The sequence below is a fragment of the Schistocerca piceifrons genome, chromosome 7, assembly GCF_021461385.2.
Source record: "Schistocerca piceifrons isolate TAMUIC-IGC-003096 chromosome 7, iqSchPice1.1, whole genome shotgun sequence".
NCBI classification, from domain to species: Eukaryota; Metazoa; Arthropoda; class Insecta; order Orthoptera; family Acrididae; genus Schistocerca; species Schistocerca piceifrons.
The window spans coordinates 444,287,472-444,310,215 of record NC_060144.1 but is presented as its reverse complement, the minus strand read 5'-3'; positions in this window follow the sequence as shown (position 1 = coordinate 444,310,215).

Below are 22,744 nucleotides of genomic sequence, written 5' to 3'. Positions count from 1 at the left end.
TCATGAGAAAGAAAACATTATAAATGTGTAGTAACGTTTGATTCTTATTTGGGATACTAAAGCCAAATAAATATTTTTAGCACTTCGTCTCGATTTTCAGTAACCTTCCAGGACGTTACACTTCCCTAAATAAGTTCAGAATAGTTTCTGCCAATATTACAAGCGCTAGGAACCATGGCGGTATACCCACTTCGGCAGGTGACAAATTCACTAAGGTTCTTTGTAAAAGTGGTGGTAGTCAGTACAGTATACAACACCCGTGAAGTGGAAATGCTCAAAACGCTACATCCGGTAGTCAACGGAAGGTTACAGTGAAGGGCTGACGAGTTTATTCAGCAAAAGGTGTCAGTATCCAAAACTAGTTTGTAGAGAATATATTCCAAATAGATTCATATATGAATCTGTTCACGTTTCCTCGCTCGAGTTCAGACTGAAGATGAAAACCTCTCTACTTATGTACGTGACGTTAGTACTTGTGCTAAGACATTGTGATAGAGGTAGTAGAAGTGGAATTACTGCAATATGTTTTAGATGGAGTAATAATGCAGCATATTTTAGATGGAGTCACACCAGAAGGTCGATCCAAGCTAGTCGTTTTCAATAAACCGAAGACAGTGAGAGAAATGGAAATACTATGTTGGGAAATTGACAGTGTTAGCAGGACAGATCAGCATGGATCTTCTATAGTAGTTCAGTATAGCGAAACAAGGAAACAAGTGAATGAAATAGAGTCAAAAGGATATAAAAAGTATTTGGATGCCGTAGAGAAGGGCATATGGCGCGCAACTCTCCAGATTGGAAACAAGGCGGTAAGCAAGAGTTAGGGCTAGGGAGAAGCTATCAGCACAGCGAGGATGTAGTTACGATTATCAAATAATGTAATAAAACCGTAGCGGATAAAGCAACAAACTGCCATTTGTATGCGTTCAAGTCAATGAGGAACTGCGAACTTGGGGGTGGTACGTTGTCAACATTACGTAAGGTGGGAGTGGGATGTGAGGCGGCAGGTGGTTCTGAGTTAAACAAGCTGGGAGAACTTTTGGTATATTTTATAATACAGGGGTGTTCTTGGAAAATGATTTTGTTGGTAGCTGAGAGGTTATCAGATGTCTTAATACTGACTTACGTTTTCGTGCAGAAGGTGGGGTTAAGTTGTGGCTGGGGGGGGGGGGGGGGGGAGCAAGGTGGTTTTCATTTAAATTTCGCTTGGAGAAAGGTATCCGTTTTGTACTCACAGAGTAAATAATGACATTAATAATTTGCAAACAGGCCAGAGTTAGATACGGGAATAGGTTGATGTCAGGAAGCTTTCAGAGCACCAACTGAGGGATATTGGCCAGTTACTAGAAAAGTATAGCGATGGCCTACCTGAAAGGTTGGGAAAGACGATTTGAATTGATATCAAATAAAATTAAAGGATCAGGAACCCTCCAAACAGCTGCAACACAGTTTATTCCCTCCCAAAATACACGAGGATTAAGAAAAACTGCGCAACAGTTGTTACACGAAGGAGTAATTCATTGCCCGTACGCTTCGCCCATGTCTGTGGTTTCTAAACATGTGGAGTGGGAGTGGGGGTGTGGGGGTCGTGGAGGGGTTTAGCTGGTTTAAGGGGGTGAAGTATTTTACTGTACTAGAGTTAAACCAGGCGTATTGCCAGATACTTTTGACGGAAGATTCCAAGTCGATCACGGCATTTTTTACAGACTGCAACCTTCATGAGTATCAAACGGTGCCGTCTGGTCTTGCTACAGGAGCAGCCTTTCTTTCACAGTGATCGGTTTTTATATTCGACGATTAAAATATAAATTTGCGTGACATTACTTAAATGATGTCTTTGTTTATAGCGGTTCATTAGAAGCTCATTTTGAACATGTAGGCCCGGTGTTACATCGTTGAAAGGGAGCGGGGCTTACTGTGAAACCATCTAAAGTTAGTTTAGCGCATGCTCGTGTTTCGTTCTTGGAGCATATTAGATCTGAAAAAGGAGTACAAGTTAAACAAGAAAGGATGCATGCTACTTATAAGTTTCCTCGATAACGAACGGTTAAAGGAGTAGCTAAATTTATTGGAATGGTAGATGTTATCGACAATGCGTCCCTAACTTTACACAGTTAGAGGCACCTCTTAACAAATCAAGAAAGAAGGAGAGAAATATCGGAGAACGAATTCACAACAAGTTGCATTTGAAGTTTTAAAAAATACGTTGATGAAAGCTCTGTTGTGGTTGTTCCTTGTTTTTAAAAACAGTTTATCTGTCAGACGGACGTCTCCAAGACGAGATAGACCGCTTTTGTTTTACAAGAAGAGAGTAGTAAACGTAGACCATTAACGTAATGCCTCCAGCGCTTTGACAGAATTAGAAAGGCGTTATTAGTTAGAAGAATTAGGTTTGTTGTTTGGTGTACAAAAATGTACGACCCGTCTGAAGCATAAAACTTTACGATAGTAACTGATAAGAAGGCACTGAGTTGGGTGTTGGCTCACCTGCGCAAAAATGGCAGAACTGCTCGATAAGAGACGCGCTTATTCGCCTTTAAATTTGAGATTAAACACGTTAGAGGAACCATAAATATTACTGCTATAGTCTGAGTCTGATGTTACAAGAATAATCCGAGGAGGACGAGGAGAAGAAAGTCTGGGAGGCGCACAAAGTGTTAAAGGTATATAGATATTAACAATACCCTGATGAATTTACCTGAACTATATAAGAATGAGAGTTCGTACCAGGATAAGGATTTGAAATTAAATTCATCAAAAGAAAAACTGGAAGGGTAAGAAGACGTAAAAGGGCACTTGCTTAAAAATCACTGATTATGTTACCGAATACATAATTTCCTACAGAATTAGTGGCTCAGGTACTTAGGTAGCCTCATGAATCAGTCATAGGTGGACAGTTAGGTATGTATAACACGAGAATAAAAATCAAGGAATATTTTACATGAAAGAGAATTGATTGGGATACCCGTAAGTTAGTAGCGCAATACCAAGTAAGATGAATAATGATAAGTCACATTGTTGGTTAGCATCAAGTAGCGAACGAATTGCTATGAATAGGTTATTCAATGACTATTTTGGTCTTCTCCCGAGATCGAAGGAGGAAAGAAAGCATTTATGATTGTAGGTGATTTTAGAAGGTTTGTGTGGTTAATACCCCTCGTGGGATGACGGCGAATAGTAGTATAATTGCGTTAATGAATATCTTGGCGAGCTTTGTCTTCCCTTAAACGTTGGTAAACGACAGTGCACATGCATTCCTGTCAAAGCAGTTTAGAAGATTTTATTTCAATCATGCCACTAGTCACTCCGTGTGATCCGCGACCTTCCTTTGTGGGAAGTGTAAATCGTAATCTCAAAGTGGCATTGATCGCATACCATCAGAAGGACGAGAAGAGACGTGTCCAATCCCAACCGTAGCTAAGTTATATCTTTAATATGACGAAAGTCATAGGAACTCTCCTGCTAAACTAATGTCGATTTATGCTATTGATACACCGTTGTCTAATTTATTGCTGGTGTGAGACTTGTTAACGGAGTAGATCCTAAAATTTTAAGGAATTTTGGCGCAAAGCGAAGGCCAACGTGTTAGTGGCGCATCAGAGAGAGGCAGAGAAGTCTAATTGGGGAAACAGCCCACGAAGGTAAAAATTGGGGACCAGATTCTTATGAAAAGATAATCGGCACTCAGTAAGGTAGGGATAAGATCACGACTAAAATGTGGACCAGATTTGTGGGTCGGTGTGAAGTCATATAAAAGCTATCCCCCTTTATCTCTTTTGGTGCGGGAAGTGGCTTCAAAAAATGGTTCAAATGGCTCTGAGCACTATGGGACTTTACTTCTGAGGTCATCAGTCCCCTTGAATTTAGAACTACTTAAACCTAACTAAACTAAGGACATCACACACATCCATGCCCGAGGCAGGATTCGAACCTCCGACCGTAGCCGTCTCGCGGTTCCAGACTGTAGCGCCTAGAACCGCTCGGCCACTCCGGCCGGCGTAAGTGGCTTCAGGGAAAACATATAGACTGCATTTGTCACCGACAAAAGCAGCATAAGAGTTATTTATTTACTTGAGTTAGTTGCGTGATTATCAAATGTGGTTATATTATGTTAACAAAAAGAATTATTCAGAAGCTCGTTTTAAGTTTTGTATTCTCTTTGATCTCATAATGAAATACATCACGATTTGTTGCTTATCTTCTCTTGAGCCGAGGGTAGGCTGAATTCCAGGGGGTGAAGATGAGCCGCATCCATGTGTCCACCTTACTTGATCGAGGTCGATCCGTGGTATTTCGCCTGTTTTTCAGAAACACAAGCTAAGCAGCTGGTCTGCATAATCGGTATCTGAGTGTTAAGCAGAGAGGTAGCAGAGGCAGCCGAATTGCAGAGCGGAGTTGTTGATAGAGCGGCGAGTACGGATGTGGGGTGGCTGTCTGCAGGTAACTGTGGTCACCGAGAAAGGGTGCCCAGCGTTACAGCACTGCCCGTCTCCGTGCGCCCTTTTGTCACTGATACTTGACTACATGCTAAGGGAGACGGTATGGGGGTCTGGGGAATCGGCAGATTTAATAAACAGTGAAGAGACGGTTTTGACTTGTTATTGTTTTCACAAACATAATTGCAACTTATTACATTTCTATTCAACACAAGTAGAATCTGACTATCAAATAGTATGATTCGTTCCCTACTGTAGCTAACGATTAGTAGTTTGATAAACTACATTCTATTCTACTGTCTGGTTTAAGTGAAGTCAGAGAGAAAGAGTAACGTTGAAGTTTTGAGAAACGGACTGGTCAAAAGCGATGGGTCGAGTTTAAGAAGTAAATCGCATTTTATTGTCTGGTTTGAGTTAAATGCTGGTGTATATTTCATATAGTTTCTAAATGGGTATATACCATTTTTAATCACAAGAAAAGATTTATAAATTTTCTGTCCTATTGTGAAAGTAGTATCTTCAAAGCGTAGTTGTTCAAATCTCAATGTAATTTATAAAAGCCTACTAAGACAGTTAACAACACATGAAGTTTTTATTTTTTGGAGTTGTAATTTTTCAACTGGTGTTTTATATTAAAAATTAAGTTCAAAAGAGAATATACTTAAGTAGACAATATTTTCGAAAGTTAACCTTTTTCCTAACAACTGAAAAATTCTACACAACACGATACAACTATGTAGCAATGTTTATCTCTTGTTTGAGCTACTGTTATCAAATAAGAGGTGTTAAAAGGATTCTCTTTACATAAAGTAAAACTCTAATACATTCCCCTCAATCCGTGTCCTATCATTCTTCAATCTCTTTCTTGAAGAACGTTGAATCATAAAAGAGTATTCATTTTATTCTAGAGAAACAATATCTGATAGGTTATTAATCAATAAGAACTCGTTTAACCAACTTTTTCGTCATGAAATTAAAGATGTACTTCTGATTAACTGGACTTACATAACCAGCTACTAGAGCCTTTGAATAGTGATAACGATTGACGGATAATGCAGAACACCAAACGTAATCTGCATTTTGAACGTCAAGCTGTCCGTTAAAACAGTTGATGGAAACTGGTTTCCAAATCGCGGAGGTGCCAGTTACATGCCTTGAGAGTTTTATACACAAAACTATTACGGTTAAGTCTTCGTATATCCACAATTGAAATGGATGACTTGGGTCGACAGCTAGTATAATATACACTCCTGGAAATTGAAATAAGAACACCGTGAATTCATTGTCCCAGGAAGGGGAAACTTTATTGCCACATTCCTGGGGTCAGATACATCACATGATCACACTGACAGAACCACAGGCACATAGACACAGGCAACAGAGCATGCACAATGTCGGCACTAGTACAGTGTATATCCACCTTTCGCAGCAATGCAGGCTGCTATTCTCCCATGGAGACGATCGTAGAGATGCTGGATGTAGTCCTGTGGAACGGCTTGCCATGCCATTTCCACCTGGCGCCTCAGTTGGACCAGCGTTCGTGCTGGACGTGCAGACCGCATGAGACGACGCTTCATCCAGTCCCAAACATGCTCGATGGGGGACAGATCCGGAGATCTTGCTGGCCAGGGTAGTTGACTTACACCTTCTAGAGCACGTTGGGTGGCACGGGATACATGCGAACGTGCACTGACCTGTTGGAACAGCAAGTTCCCTTGCCGGTCTAGGAATGGTAGAACGATGGGTTCGATGACGGTTTGGATGTATCGTGCACTATTCAGTGTCCCCTCGACGATCACCAGTGGTGTACGGCCAGTGTAGGAGATCGCTCCCCACACCATGATGCCGGGTGTTGGCCCTGTGTGCCTCGGTCGTATGCAGTCCTGATTGTGGCGCTCACCTGCACGGCGCCAAACACGCATACGACCATCATTGGCACCAAGGCAGAAGCGACTCTCATCGCTGAAGACGACACGTCTCCATTCGTCCCTCCATTCACGCCTGTCGCGACACCACTGGAGGCGGGCTGCACGATGTTGGGGCGTGAGCGGAAGACGGCCTAACGGTGTGCGGGACCGTAGCCCAGCTTCATGGAGACGGTTGCGAATGGTCCTCGCCGATACCCCAGGAGCAACAGTGTCCCTAATTTGCTGGGAAGTGGCGGTGCGGTCCCCTACGGCACTGCGTAGGATCCTACGGTCTTGGCGTGCATCCGTGCGTCGCTGCGGTCCGGTCCCAGGTCGACGGGCACGTGCACCTTCCGCCGACCACTGGCGACAACATCGATGTACTGTGGAGACCTCACGCCCCACGTGTTGAGCAATTCGGCGGTACGTCCACCCGGCCTCCCGCATGCCCACTATACGCCCTCGCTCAAAGTCCGTCAACTGCACATACGGTTCACGTCTACGCTGTCGCGGCATGCTACCAGTGTTAAAGACTGCGATGGAGCTCCGTATGCCACGGCAAACTGGCTGACACTGACGGCGGCGGTGCACAAATGCTGCGCAGCTAGCGCCATTCGACGGCCAACACCGCGGTTCCTGGTGTGTCCGCTGTGCCGTGCGTGTGATCATTGCTTGTACAGCCCTCTCGCAGTGTCCGGAGCAAGTATGGTGGGTCTGACACACCGGTGTCAATGTGTTCTTTTTTCCATTTCCAGGAGTGTATGTTAAAAGTGACGAAATTCGCCGGCCGGTGTGGCCGTGCGGTTCTAGGCGCTTCAGTCTGGAACCGCGTGACCGTTACGGTCGCAGGTTCGAATCCTGCCTCGGGCTTGAATGCGTGTGATTACCTTAGGTTGGTTAGGTTTAAGTAGTTCTAAGTTCTAGGGGACTGATGACCATAGATGTTAAGTCCCATAGTGCTCAGAGCCTTTTTTTTTTTTTTTTTTTTTTTTTTGACGAAATTCCTCCATCTGGTTTTATTGGCAACTAGTTTCGATGTTGTTACAACATCATCTTAAGGCCCATACTTGTTGACAGCAACCGTTTGTGTCTAACACTAGTAGTCAGTAGTGAGATAGGCGTGTTCCATTACGGTTAAGCGCTGCAGAAACGATGTTTTACATTGGCAATCCAGAAATTATGTAAAAAAATGAAAATTATTATGAAAGTCATCACTTACAATGAACAAAACTGAGAAACACTCACATAAAAGTGCGGTAGTCAGGAATAAGTTAATGACCAGTGCCTATTTTTCGGCGAGATCCACAGGACCAGTATTAGCATAAACGTCTCACCAAATAATTCTCTCCTATGTTATAGTCTGGAGAAACGGCTTCATAGCGCTCTACGTCCTGTGCTCAGAGCTGATCCATTTACGCTGACTTCCTTCTTACGGCGCTTCTCAAAATTAACCTGCAGGCCGGGACGGCAGGAACCGCCACGAAGTAGAAGGTGCCAAGTACAACTTTCTCACTCGGGCACAACATGGGCTCATATGGCAGTGTAGCGCCTCCAGCCCATGACCGGTGTAAATGTCCAAACCAACTTCAGCACACGACTCGCTCGTGGGCGTGACCGTAGCGCCGGCTACCTCCTGTGGCTGGGGCAGACAAACACGTTCCCGCGAATTAGGAACAAATAAAGAAACTATTTGTTATGTCCTAGCCAGTAATGCCACCCGAGCCCGCTGCCAAAAGGTTGGCAGCATCAAAGTCCGGACGCCGTCCGCATAAGCAGCGCCAGCCGTACAGCAAATCGCCGCAAGTCTGCGCGCGCCACCGCTGGCTTCTGGCTTCTGAAGCGCTGGAGTCGCGAGCGCTAGGACAGTTCTGTATTCGCCGCTCAGTTGTATACTCGCCACAGAATTGTGTACTTGCTAGACAGTTGTGTGTTCATCGCAGCAGAGTTGTTGTTTGTCGTCAGCCGACGCTGACCTAGCCGCTCCGACTCGAACTAGACAGATTTCCGTAGACACGGTGTTCACGACCTTGTTTCTGAATTTTCGTGAATAAAGGTAAGTACCGACTTTTATTTAATCTGAGTGTTTGGGCTTTCATCTTTCTGTTCACTGTTCCAGCGGACCGGTCGGCCCGCTATTAAAAGTGTGGCGGTGACTTCGTAAGCGTTTCTACAGCGAATTGCTTGTCGCTACGAACACCGCCACAAAACTATTGATCCACCGTCTGGCACGGGTCAGTTTATCGTACGATTGCCATTTCTGGGAAACACTCCAGCTACATTCTGTTTCAGACAAATACCGTATGGCACAACATATAATGCCTTCTTAGCGCAAGCATTGTATGCGTAATTAAACTGAATAGAAACACGGTAATGCGTAGTACTGTTCCCGACATTCTGTAACACATATCTCACTGCGTCTGCCTCCCACGAGCGTTGCCGAACAACTATGACTGTTAAAAGGGGCGATCAAAATATTTTCGTACGAAGGCCACTGGAACCAGCTGGCTGTGTGTCGGTGCTTACACACCCGCATCGGTATCGCGCTGGTTTGCATATATGCGGCAGCAATCCCCGAAAATGAAAATTTTTTTCTCGCCCATTGTATAAATTGAATGCGCTAACACTGTTTCTCACCTCCATCACTACTAACTATTAACTTCCAACTGCGAGTCCGACCAGCCAATGAGTCTCTTACAGAGGGCGCACAGCTCTTACAGAGATATTAATGCAGTCTATAGTGCTGCATAGCGCTGCCAACATACGTACACATAAACAGGCTACTTACAAAATCCGACGTACTGGGCTAACTACGAAAACTCATAAAAGTCTTCGGCATACGAAGAATAGTATTTCATTCGATACAATTTATCAGAGGTTGAAAATACCGCTTCAGTTGTAAGTTACTTTATTTTCTCACGACCGGTTTCGGACTGTGAAAATAAAGTAACTTACAACTGAAGTGGTATTTTCAACCTCTGCTATAATGCTCAGTTGCGGATGTTCTTCCCACAGGATTGTTTGCGATGCAATTTAGCCAGCCATTTGTAGAAGAATCTGACATTAACAATAATTATATTGTTCATTTTACCATCAGATCGTGTTGAGTCCAAGAATATTAAGGTCTACTTTAGTGTTGCATTACTAATTAACATGTCTCCTCCATATAAGGTGATTGTACTTCCCCAGCCGAAGTGGCCGAGCGGTTTTTAGCGCTACAGTCTGGAAACACGTGACCGCTACGGTCGCCAGTTCGAATCCTGCCCCGGGAATGGATGTGTGTGATGTCCTTAGGTTAGTTAGGTTTAAGTAATTGTATGTTGTAGGGGACTGATGACCCCAGAAGTTAAGTCCTATAGTACTCAGAGCCATGTGAACCATTTGATAATTTTGGTAGAAGGCATCACGGAAGAAATGAACTCCCAGAATTTCTAAATTCTACTAGCGAACCCGGCAATGCTTCGCAACTGCTAAATACGTTTGTATGGGAATTCAATGTACGTCCTAATCTCCATCTCCTCACTCTCTGTTTCCATCTCCCGCTCCTACATCTCGAGTCCATTTGCTCCTCTCTTTCTCTGTTTCCTCTTACCCATTCTCTCTGATCCTGAGCCTTGTTGTTATTGCCAACGAATCCTTGTTTGGGAATTTAGGTCGCTTAAAATGAATGGGTTAACCGGTTGTAATCAGTGATATACGGGATATGAGAGATTTCGTCTTCTGCTGGATGATTGAATATATTAGCTTCAATGAAAGTATTTCACACTATTTTAATCTGCAAATCAGTGGCATTACATTCGGACGATTCAGATTTTAATCATACCCCGATTTGCCATAAATACAACTTTCCTGTTTCATGTGAAGAAAGACTCCGAGGAAGATAATAAGACAGCACGTAGTTGTGTGTACAATTTTGGTTTAAAATTATATACAAAAGAAAAATGAACATGGGAGAATTAATTCGAGAGGTGATTAAATTATGGACTATCGTAGTTGACAGTAACTGCAAGAAAGCAACTGGAACGCTCATTTTCACAGCAGAGCATTTTCTTCGTGACAGGTTGTTTTGACAGAAGACCTCCACATCGTTGTTTAAAAATAATAACCTACATTCGTCTGAATGTTTATTAGAGAACTGTACAAAAATGGGACGTAAATCGGTCAAGAAGGCTTCGAGAGGGTTTTGTTGACAACTTTTCCCTATTTATATATCTTATATACTAAAGAAATATGTAGCCTATGCCAGTGCAAAATTTCAGAACAGTATCAAGTAATAATTTAAAGTAAATTGGTAAAGAACTTTTCGAGATTTTTGATCAGAATGTTTCCCTGTACACATTACATACACATTTAAGAAATGTATAGCTTATATCTGTCCAAACATTTATTAAATCATTATGTAAATATGTGAAGTTGGTCAAAAAAGTTTCGAAATGTTTGCTAACATTTTTTCCTACTTTGTATTATATACACTGGCGGAAAAAGTGGAATTACAAAAAGTAATTAACGTAGAGTAATGATATTTCGATAATACATTTGTCTAAGAAACATATTTAAGTGATTAACATCGCAAGATCGCAGTTTAACGTAAGCGCGAGATAAGCTATTGCGAATGTGAAATGTTGGTGCATTAGCAGAGTATGTAACCGCCAAAATGATGAAAGGAAGCATGCAAATATGCATACATTTTATTTCTGCCGAACGTCAGTTTGTGTTGCACTTTCTTGATCAGTACACGGACGGTTAATGTTGTTTGTGGATGACGATGGAGTTGTTGTCCAATGACGTCCCATACGTGCTGGATTCGAAATAGATCGGTCATCGAGCAGGCCAACGCAACAAGTCGAGCATGCTGGGTTATAACGGCTGTATGTGGGCGACCGTTAAACTGCTGGAAAACATTCCGTAGAATGCTGTTCAAGAATGGCAGCTCAGCTGGTCAAATCTACAGACTGATATACAAATTTTAAGTCAGGGTGTGTGAGACCACTACTAGAGGGCTGCTGCCGTCATGCGAAATCACAACCCGGACCATAGCCCTAGATGTTGATTACAGTATGCCTCGCAGGCAGATAGGTCGATTGCAATCGCTCAGCTGGCCTCCTCCAAAACAACACCCCCCACGGCCTTCACTGGCCTTGAACCAGAACTAGGCTTCCTCAGAAAACCTAACATACCTTCAACCTGTGGTCCAACGAGCTCTCACTTGAAATCGCAAATGGTGGTGTACCATTATGTTCTACCTTTGGACACAAAATAGAATTGATTCTGTGTGGCATCGATTCGATAAATCCTCGATAGTTGTGTGGTAAATTACAGGCCAGTGGTTTGTGGGCTGTGCCCCGATAGCGTCCTCGTGAGTTCCATTCAGCTTATATTAGGCCAATTTGGTGACCAAGTCATCACTTTGAGTTGACCGTCAGACTACTGACACTTCGGTAGCAAGAATCTGTCCCTGTGACAGAGGCAATTATCCGGCTTGAAGATTCCACCGCCGTTGGGGAAGTCATCTAGCATGAACGGCTGCAGAGACGTTCATGTTGTCCATAGCTGTAATGGCGCCTTCGGTAAATAACAGAGATTCGTTCGAAGTCTAAATTAATTTCTCCCACATAACAATACCGCGCCCACCGATCAGCGTACGTGGCGTAGTCCATACTTTGAGTAGCCGTTCGCCTTGGTGGCGGCGTGTGGGGGTGCGACCATCGTGCTGGTGTGACAAGAAACGGGTTTTATCCTGCCAGGTGACAATTTTGCATGGTCCAATCATCATTATCCCGCGCCCAATGGAGTTGTAATGGGCAATAAAAAATGAAAGAAAGATTAGTGTTCCGTAACGTCGACAACCTTGTCACTAGTACCGGAGAGCCAGCTCTTTTGGAAGAACAGGGTCGAAAATCGATCGTGCCCTTTCAAAGGAATCCTCGCTGCATTTGCTTTTAACGATTTAAGGAAGCCATAGAAAAAATAAGGCTGGCGCTGATAACCTCAGCATTGAGTGCCCGTAAGCTCCTCCACTCTCAAGTGGATGGTCGGACGAGAATTTGAACCGTCCTCCTCCTGCATCCGAGTAGTAAGGGACGAACTCGTTGGGTCAACAGGGAACCACGAGGACATCGTCTGCTCTGAGAGCCTCATGTTCAACATCACACCCTGAATGGTGTGCTCCGAAACACTTGTGCCGGCACCATAATTGTGTTATTTATTCAGATCTGCCACAAAATGCTTCCCACCCTGCTATAACAGAGCGGGTAGACCTCGAGACCTCCACGTTCTGCAATCAGGAATGGACGTCTAACATATGGTCACCTATGCCGCGCTTCACCGTGCTTCAGCTTTATGCGCTCGCAACATTGTCACACGAAATGATATCCCTCGTTCCTAGACAACGAGCCATATCGATCTGACCTCTGTCAACATCACTTATGTAAGGAGATTTCCCATTTCGCGGCAGGCGTATGAGCCAAGTTCAATGCGAGAGGACGCTTTCATTCGTCAAGAAGATCTTTGCGAGAAGTCTGTTTTAGTGCACTACTCCTCGGGTCCTGTAATTGGTCGCCTTTCCCTCCATGCTGTTGGGCAAGCAACTTAAGTTGTTTGTGACGGTCCAATATGTCTGCGCCTGCCAGCTGATGGAGGAAGGAAACTGCCCAAGACAGTAACCGCATTTGTAAAATTGCTGTGAGAAAGGAGGACGGGTTGGTGCCTTGACCTTTGGATGATGGACTAAATTATGTGCAAAACAGTTGTATTAATGTTATTATGTTTAAGGGTTTCTATTAAAATGCCTCGCTTAATTTGCTTGCCACTTGGCGATTCACCTGTATTTAAGTGTGTGGCTAGCAGTCTTTTCTTACATTCTATGCGAGTGCACGAATTTCAATTAATGACGTTTCAATTTCTGCAAATTATTACTAACCCGTTACTGAACGTTGGTTTTAGGATTTCAGTCAGTCGTGTGTCTTGAGAAATGATTGTTTGCGAAATGAAGAGACTAACACTCTTTTTTGTGTTGGTATTCTTGGTTTCATAAATTTAACCAATCATTTCCTTATCGTCAGTATTTGTTAAACTTAAGTTACGGCACAAATTCAGAGAGTTGTTAGTAGTTCAAGATGTTGATTGCCTTAATAACTGCTAAATGTGTGAAGCAAATATCTTATTTAAAACACCATTATTCTGAATATTTTCTTGGGATTTGTTAAAGCTATTTATTATATAATGTTTTAAGAAACTTTTTATCATCTTTAATGAGATTAATTTTACTTCTTTTTTAAAGAAATAATTATTTTGCTTATATATATATATCTGAGATCGTTCAAGCTGAGTGACATCTGAAAAAAAATTCTCATTAAGGTTTCATTCTCATAAAGATATGGAATTAGTTAAGGTTTCCATATCAAATTAAACTTCCAATGTTTAAATTAATTTTCTGTTAAAAATTTTAACGATGAATGGTGTGGCTGTTGTGTTACCCTTGCTTTGCCCTTCCACACCATAGCCCTTGTGCTGGCCTTCACCTCCCCACTGGTAAACAATTTCACTGTCGCCGCTAGAATGACTCTCCATGATTCCTCTGTTTTGCTTACACATATTACTTTCCTTGCCGCGTCACGCGCCCTCACTAACACCAGGCGGCGCTCAGTCTCGTGCTGGCCAGTAGTCATTGTGGTGTCGTAAGCACAGCACGCACCACCAGGCAGCGCTACAGGCGTCGATAGGTCGACAGCCCACTCCAGAGACGGCGAGTAGCCCAGTGATTACAGCATCAAAAAGTCGCAGCGGTGGCGACGCCAGAGAGGTGATATGCGCCGGCACCGCAGCAGAGCTGGCAGATCCAGGTCAGCTCAACTACCGAGAAGATTGCCTTCTAAATGTGTACACCACACCGCATCGTCTCCTTCTGGTGAGTCAACACCATACGGTCTTCAGTAAACATTATGCTGGGACAAGAACTGTTTACTATACAGCCTTAGATTCTGGAACGGTAGTTGAACTTCAGGATCTGCTGCCTGAGCCGATTTGTACTAAGTATTCATCAATAAATACGTATATCAAATAAAGTTTTGCATCACCCCTGTTTCCGGAACTCCTGAAGATAGATGTTGACTACGGATATTTTATCACAGACACAGTCCCTTTGGCTGTTCAGAGATGGCACTAAACCCGCCCAAAGATGTAAACAACCATGCATGAGCAGCGTCTATTAGACGGAGGGGTCCGACAGCCGATCAGTTCCAGTCATTCGACCAGAAAGGAGGTACACGACTCGTGTTGTCTGTAGTTCAGCCATGCCTAGATGGTCAACACCGCGGTTCGATCGCATACACATTGTTACTTTGTGCCAGGAAGGGTTCTCAACAAGGGAAGTGTCCAGGCGTCTCGCAGTGAAGCAAAACGATTTTGTTCGGACATGAAGGAGATACAGAGAGACAGGAAGTGTCGATGAGAGGCCTCGCTCACGCCCCCCCCCCCCTACGCCCCCCATCCAGGGCTAGTGCTGCAATGGATGACAGCTACCAATGGATTATGGCTTGGAGGAACCCTGACAGCAACGCCATCATGTTGAGAAATGCTTGTCGTGCAGTCACAGGACGTCGCGTTAAGACTCAAACTGTGCGCAATAGGCTGCATGATGCGCAACCTCACTCCCGACGTCCATGGCCAGGTCCATCTTTGCAACCACGACACCATGCAGCGTCATTTATCACGGTGACAGTGTTCCTGTGGACAGCAGCCGGAAGCGTGGGATTCTCAACACCGTGGGAAGGAGCCATCACACCAATGTGAACGTGTGTTCTCTAGTAGCTTTTCGGATGCTTATTACGTGTGAGCACGTTTTGCAATTTCCTTCGTATAACATTCTTGGGTCACACGTTGCAGCCTTTGTGCAAGAATGTTGTGTGGGACTAATTTCTCCACTCCCGTCTAGTGCGTTAACCGACTCTGCTCTGCATTCTGCTCCTCATGTTACTGACTGTCGTAATCTCTGTTCCCAGGGGGCGGACGAACGGGGTTCCATCTCGTCAAGTTTGTGTATGGTGCAGCTCAGCATCTCTTTAAGTGTATTTCTAGTTTCCCTAATTATTTATAATTTTAAGCAATGCCCTGATTTACATCTTTCAGTTTGTAAAAACATTCTGTAATGCACTCCTTACTTGTGCTTCGTAGCTAATTCTGAACTGAGTATCTAATCAGGTAAAATTGAGCGCACACATTCTGACCTCTCTCCTTGTGTCTTGGCGGGTGCTGTCACCATCATTCGGTGTAGGGCACTAGTGTTGTGATTACGACGAAGCAAGCGTTCCTATCTTATTTACTGTTTACTGGATTGGCATGTACAATGTGTTATCAATTAGTATATTTGCTAACGAAATTGTTTTTTCCTTTAATGGATAGTGTGTATTTTATGCGTTGTTCGACCACCCGTATGCTCGTTATTTAATTGCTGTCTCTAATTTTTTTTTATATATTCGTTTATAGTGTGCACCTTCTTTCCTGTGCGTGGAAAATTTACGGTTCTTAAATTGCTATTATTTTTTGTTTTTATTTTTATTTTTAAAAATTAATTCCAGGTGTATATTCAAATTACTCTTTTTAAACTTGGTGGTTAATCTGAAGTGAGAGCTCTATTTCCTGTTTGAGTTGAGCACATTCAGATTCTTTGAGGTTTTTCCCATTAACTTCTACTGCATATCCAACTTGCCTTCTACACCTTGTTGTTAATTGTTTTAAAGTTATTGTTCTGCTTGCTATTTGGAGACATGCGCGTCGTTAAAATTCTATGTCAGTGATGAAATATATGAGTAAAATTTTACTACTCTTTTCAAAGAAATATTCTTTTGACCTAGTAACTCAAAGTGCGTGACGTATAGAGTTGGATCTATCGTTAAAGGTTTAATTGGGAAAATTACTGTGACCTTACCGATGGAGATATTTCTTCTATCATTCATTTTTCACGATTATTTTATACGAGGAGCGGCCAATAAGTAATGCGACATTTTTTTTCTCTCCGGCAGTTTCGGTTGAAAAATGCTGAATTTTTTATGGGGCATCATGGAATATTCCCGTTTCTGCCCTTATATTTTCATGTAGTTCCAATAGGTGGTGGCACTATATGTGGAGGAGCGTTCCAAGCATAGAAGTGTCACTGAATTTCCTTTAGAAGAAAACCAAAGAATCGCATCCATAGGCGCTTGTAGAATGTCTACCGAGACCTGGCAGTGAACAAAAGTACAGCCAGTCGTTGGCGGCGGTGTCTGCCCACATCCGAACAAGATCGCACAAAACCTTCCGATCTCCTTCTTGCCGGTCGGTCACACACACCTGTGGCTCATGCAATGCCGGAACGTGCGGACACTCGCTTTCGAAGTGATCTACGAAACACAATCAAACACATCGCTGCTCTTTTGGTGGTGCTGACAGACTCTTCCAGCATTTTGGGTATTCAAAGGTGTGTGACCGCTGGGTTCCTTGCCGCCTAACAGAACACCATTAAGAGCGACGAAGGACCATCTGTGCGGAATCTCTAGCGCGTTACGCTGCTGATCATCAATTTTTGTTGAATATTGACACAGTTTGTAAAGACATTGCTTTCCCCGAAAGTCGATAATATTTTTTTTTCTTTTGTGCAATACCTTGTCATAGTACGTGTGTATCATTTATTTCAAGTATTCTTTATTTGAAACTTCCTGGCAGATTTAAACTGTGTGCCGGGCCGAGACTCGAACTCGGGACCTCATGTTGAAATCATGTTGAAAATCAGTGTTTTGCAACCAAATGAACGGGGAATAAAATGATATATCGGAATTCTGAATCAAACCAATATGCTTTCAGAAAATAATGTTTCGTATTGCTTACTGAACGCCCCTCGTATGTACGGTTTATTGATACAGTGTCTGAGTTCCTTGACCACCATGGCTTGTGAAGCCCCCAGATTAACCGGTGGCACAGGGGCTTAAACTTATTGCCCTGAGTTTGAGGCGATGTTATTTATATTCGATTGGCAGTCCTGTATTTTGTCAAGGAACTCTGTGGTTGCGATAAATTTTGTACTACGAATTGTGTCCATTGCTTTTACCCTCAGGGCCATCAAAGCCCAACGACACACACTTCAACTCGTCATGGCGTCACGAGACAAACTAAAATCTCAGGCCAAAGCGTGGCTGTTCTACCGTATCCATGAGAAGTGGTGTCACATTACGTGACGACGAAGGAGAGTCGTGCAAAGCACGTGCAAGAACCGTCAGTCAGACCCATTGCTATCGGTACCGCCGCAAGTGAGGTCTTACTAAGTCGAAAATGCTGTTAACCAAACTAAGTGAAGCATCCATAGAGTAGATATATTTATGGAGGGATCATTCTGACGTGCAGCACGGAAATTTTTCGCCATCGTCACTCCAACCGTCAGGTGACTAAGTTGCAACGTAAGATTTACTGCAAACGGCCTGCGGAATTAGATGTCATTAGATCGCTTCTACGGACAGAGCCCATTTAACACTACTATGGATTTAGTACAGGCGATTCGTAGACATTTGGCTTAAATCCTTGAAGAGATAAGCGCAAGGGCATTTCGCTGGTTCGCCACAGGTATCACAGCTCAGCTGACGGTATTTAGCTACGGCTGTTTCCTAGATTTTTCAGTGTATTTGATCGTATTGCCAAGTCTCTGTTTAAACAAATTATGATGATTGAGAAATGACTTCCTGTGATGCCTAAATGACAGTGTCCCGAAAACATTGAGCTTGTAGCTGAGACTGCCGCAAATTTACGATTCAACACACTTTGGAAGATTTGTAGGAGCTAATTTCTTCTCTGAAGTTTGAAAACTGAGTAATACCAAGGAGTTGACTCATACTGTCACATATAAATGTCATCCGCGTGTGAACATTGTTCGAAATGTGTATACATTCCTTGCGTTGATGGCAGCACACTCCATCAGCTCTCGTCTCTTAGATATATTGTGATATAGTCACGTAGATAGTCCCTACGATGTTGTGCCTTCATTACACTGTGCCTCGATATTATACAACACGTAAAGCACGCCTTACGAGTATAACAACTGATTTCACTGTTGTGGTGCTTTTCTATGAAAAGCAATTTTTCCTTCTTTATATGTGTCTGTTGCAGCAAAAATTCAGCGCTACTGCGATTAATAATAAATAAATGTTACAAGTAAAACACGAGGTGCATTCAAGTTCTAAGGCCTCCGACTTTTTTTCTCCGGACTGGAAAGAGATAGAAACATGCGCATTGTTTTAAAATGAGGCCGCGTTCATTGTCAATACGTCCCAGAGATGGCAGCACCGTACGGCAGATGGAATTTTACCGCCAGCGGCGAGAATGAGAACTGTTTTAAATACTTAAAATGGCGACGTTTTCCTTACTTGAACAGCGTGTAATCATTCGTTTTCTGAATTTGCGTGGTGCGAAACCAATTGAAATTCATCGACAGTTGAAGGAGACATGTGGTGATGGAGTTATGGATGTGTCGAAAGTGCGTTCGTGGGTGCGACAGTTTAATGAAGGCAGAACTTCGTGTGACAACAAACCAAAACAACCTCGGGCTCGCACAAGCCAGTCTGACGACATGATCGAGAAAGAGGAGAGAATTGTTTTGGGGGATCGCCGAATGACTGTTGAACAGATCGCCTCCAGAGTTGGCATTTCTGTGGGTTCTGTGCACGCAACCCTGCATGACGACCTGAAAATGCGAAAAGTGTCATCCAGGTGGGTGCCACGAATGCTGACGGACGACCACACGGCTGCCCGTGTGGCATGTTGCCAAGCAATGTTGACGCGCAACGACAGCATGAATGGGACTTTCTTTCCGTTGGTTGTGACAATGGATGAGACGTGGATGCCATTTTGCAATCCAGAAACAAAGCATCAGTCAGTTCAATGGAAGCACACAGATTCACCACCACCAAAAAAATTTCGGGTAACCGCCAGTGCTGAAAAAATGATGGCGTCCATGTTCTGGGCCAGCGAGGGCGTAATCCTTACCCATTGTGTTCCAAAGGGCACTACGGTAACAGGTGCATCCTACGAAAATGTTTTGAAGAACCAATTCCTTCCTGCACTGCAACAAAAACGTCCGGGAAGGGCTGCGCGTGTGCTGTTTCACCAAGACAACGCACCCGCACATCGAGCTAACGTTACGTAACAGTTTCTTCGTGATAACAACTTTGAAGTGATTCATCATGCTCCCTACTCACCTGACCTGGCTCCTAGTGACTTTTGGCTTTTTCCAACAATGAAAGACACTCTCCATGGCCGCGCATTCACCAGCCGTGCTGCTATTGCCTCAGCGATTTTCCAGTGGTCAAAACAGACTCCTAAAGAAGCCTTCGCCGCTGCCATGGAACCATGGCGTCAGCGTTGTGAAAAATGTGTACGTCTGCAGGGCGATTACGTCGAGAAGTAACGCCAGTTTCATCGATTTCGGGTAAGTAGTTAATATGAAAAAAAAAATCGGAGGCCTCAGAACTTGAATGCACCTCATAAGTATGATTGCACCCTTTGTGGTACTTTTCTATGAAAAGCAATTTTTCCTTCTTTATTTGTGTCTTTAGCAGCAAAAATTCAGCACCACTGCAATTAATAATAAATAAATGTGTGGAAAGAAGCAAATATGCGTAATACAACAATTTCCATCCTAGCGCAAAAAGTAAATAACGTTGTGACTGTTTCTGTTAGGTGTTGGTCAAACTATGCTCACCCTCCATAGATACTGGTACTCTGTGGGACTATGGTAAAATATTGCTAGAAGCAGAGTCTGGGGAAGAAAGAAGGAAAATGATGTATGTGATCGTCGTTTACTCGAACACGATTAACCGAAACATTTTTATTATTATGTGGATGAATGGTGTAACGTGCTTACACTCAATTCTAATGCAGTTCCAGATAGTACATCTGAGATACTTCGCCTCTGTTTCATCACGATAAAGACACCCAACGTCTTTTCTCTGTCGATTCGCACACAGAACACATTGACTGAGGTTACCCCTGCCCTCTTAGAATAATGATCACTTTTAGTGTCTCTTGGAAGATTTCGAAGCACATGCTATCAGAAGGAAGGATCTAGGCACCTATTAGTGGGCATTAACGTAGGGTGTGTTCACCGTCCGCCCTTATGACGGCTTGAACTAAGGTGGCGGCACTTTGGATGGAGTGTCTGTGTGGGAACGGCAGCCCATTCTTCCTCAACGACCGAAACAAGAGAAGGTAGTGACGTGGACTCTAGGATCTGGAGAGAAGTCAATGTTCAAACTCATCACAAAGATGTTCCATTGGGTTCAAGTCGGCACTCTGGGTGTGTTTTGTGTATTGAACTGGGGAGCTAGAAACGATGGAGAGGCTTCGTCTCGCCATAGCCCTCAGTGGTTTACAACTCCACAATAAGCCACAACGGTCTACCTATACCACCACCGCTCGACAACGAACCCGGGGTTATTCTGATGTTCGGCCCCCAGTGCCCCCCCTCCCTCCCCCCCCCCACCCTCAGGAACGTCTCATACCGAACTATTCTACCCCAAATGTTTGAGTGGTAGAGTGTTTGCGCAAAGATCGCCGACATAGTGTAACTAAGGCGGAATAAGGGGAACCAGCCCGCATTCACCGAGGCAGATGGAAAACCGCCTAAAAGCCATCCACAGCTGGCCTACACACCGGACCTAGACAGTAGACCGCGCGGCTAGCCGGGCGGGCGTCCTCTGGGTTGTTCATTCTATTTCAGGAATGTTATCAACTACAAACAATTGACTTGCAAATTCTATTTTACTACAACGTGCAATGTCATGCTGATAAAATCATTGTGTATGAACTGTTCCTCTATGTAAGCAATACAAATTACTGTAAAATGTCTTCATATCCTTACGTATTTAGTATAGCGCACCTGAACCAAATAAATCACCTCCCTACTCTAAAAATAAGTGCTCTGTACTTCAATGCACACACTAAATATGACACTAGGCAACGTTCTCCAGGCTTCCGGGACAAACCCTACCATCGGATTCCCACAGGGTGAGCGCGATTCATAAAGTCACTCGTTTCCAGTCATCCAGTGTCCACTGGCTTCGCTATTTACATCACCTCAAAATTTGCTTAACATTGATAATAGAAATGTTTGGCTTATGAGGAGCTGCTCCAACAATGTGCCCCATTCTTTTCAACTCCCTACGCACAGTCATTGTCACAGATGGACTGCTGGCAGTACTTTGGATCTAGCAAGGCATTCCTTCCGCTGGTTTAATGCGACTTTTTACATCACCGTCCTCAACGCTCAACGATCCCTGTCCGTCAGTACGCAAGGCCTGCATATTCTTGGTTGAGCTGTGCCTATTCCCCCTCGTTTCCACAATCGCATCACCAACAGTCATCTTGTGAAGCTTTGGATGGGTTCAAATATCTCTGACGGATTTGTTGCTCGGGCGACATCCACGCTGAAAGTCACTGACCCCTCCTGAGCGATCCGATCCATTCTGCTATTACTGCTTCATTACTGTCAATACAGTTTGTAAAGAGTCTGGTTTTCTACTTCTAAATAAAAAAAAATAATAATAAAACATGACCTATACAGGGAATCTGACTACCCCTGTTAGTCATGAGCGAAAAAAAAAAATTAATTTGGTAATTCAGTACAATTATTATATAGATGCGATAGATGTGATAAATCACTTTGACGGGGGCCAAATGAACAATTAAAGTCAATATAATTCCAGTAAACCTGCAAAAGTAAAAACAAATTATTATAGAGGCCTACATAGACATCGCGCATCTGCTAGATGCCCACGAAATACATAATTTTGTTTTGAAACTGACAGCCAATGAGAAAATAGGTGCAGTTTTCAAGCAGTAATGGCGGACAGCATCAGCTGGTAATATACGTCATTTTATGGTAGCTAATTTTATTACAGAAAAATTAAAATATGTACTCCCTCCAAAAGAAGTTACAAACAAACATTAAAATAAAATTATAATGAGCAGCAAAATGTGTGAGAAGAATTTTGAAACGAAATTATTAATTGAACTCTAATTTGGCGAGTATTCAACACTGTCAACAAGACGAAATAATGGAAAGAATATTTATTGGGACTAAACAAAATTTAGATGTTGACAGTATTTTTAAATAGTTAATTTAACTGCAATTGTCTTTAATTTTGAAATGAGACAGAGCGTAATAATTTTCTTTTAATGTCTTAACTGTTGCTGCAGGCAGTGCAATGACGTTAGCGGTGGTCCACGCGGACGATGTGTGAAGTTAATCCTGTTTTGTGGCGTGAAGATAATGATGGATCCTCCTGTTTCATTAATATTCCAGTTACGGCGGCGCTCCACGTCTCCCTTGTAGTCGAATCAGCGGGCAGCACTGGCGCGATAATGATAGTTCCAGTGTGTGCGTTG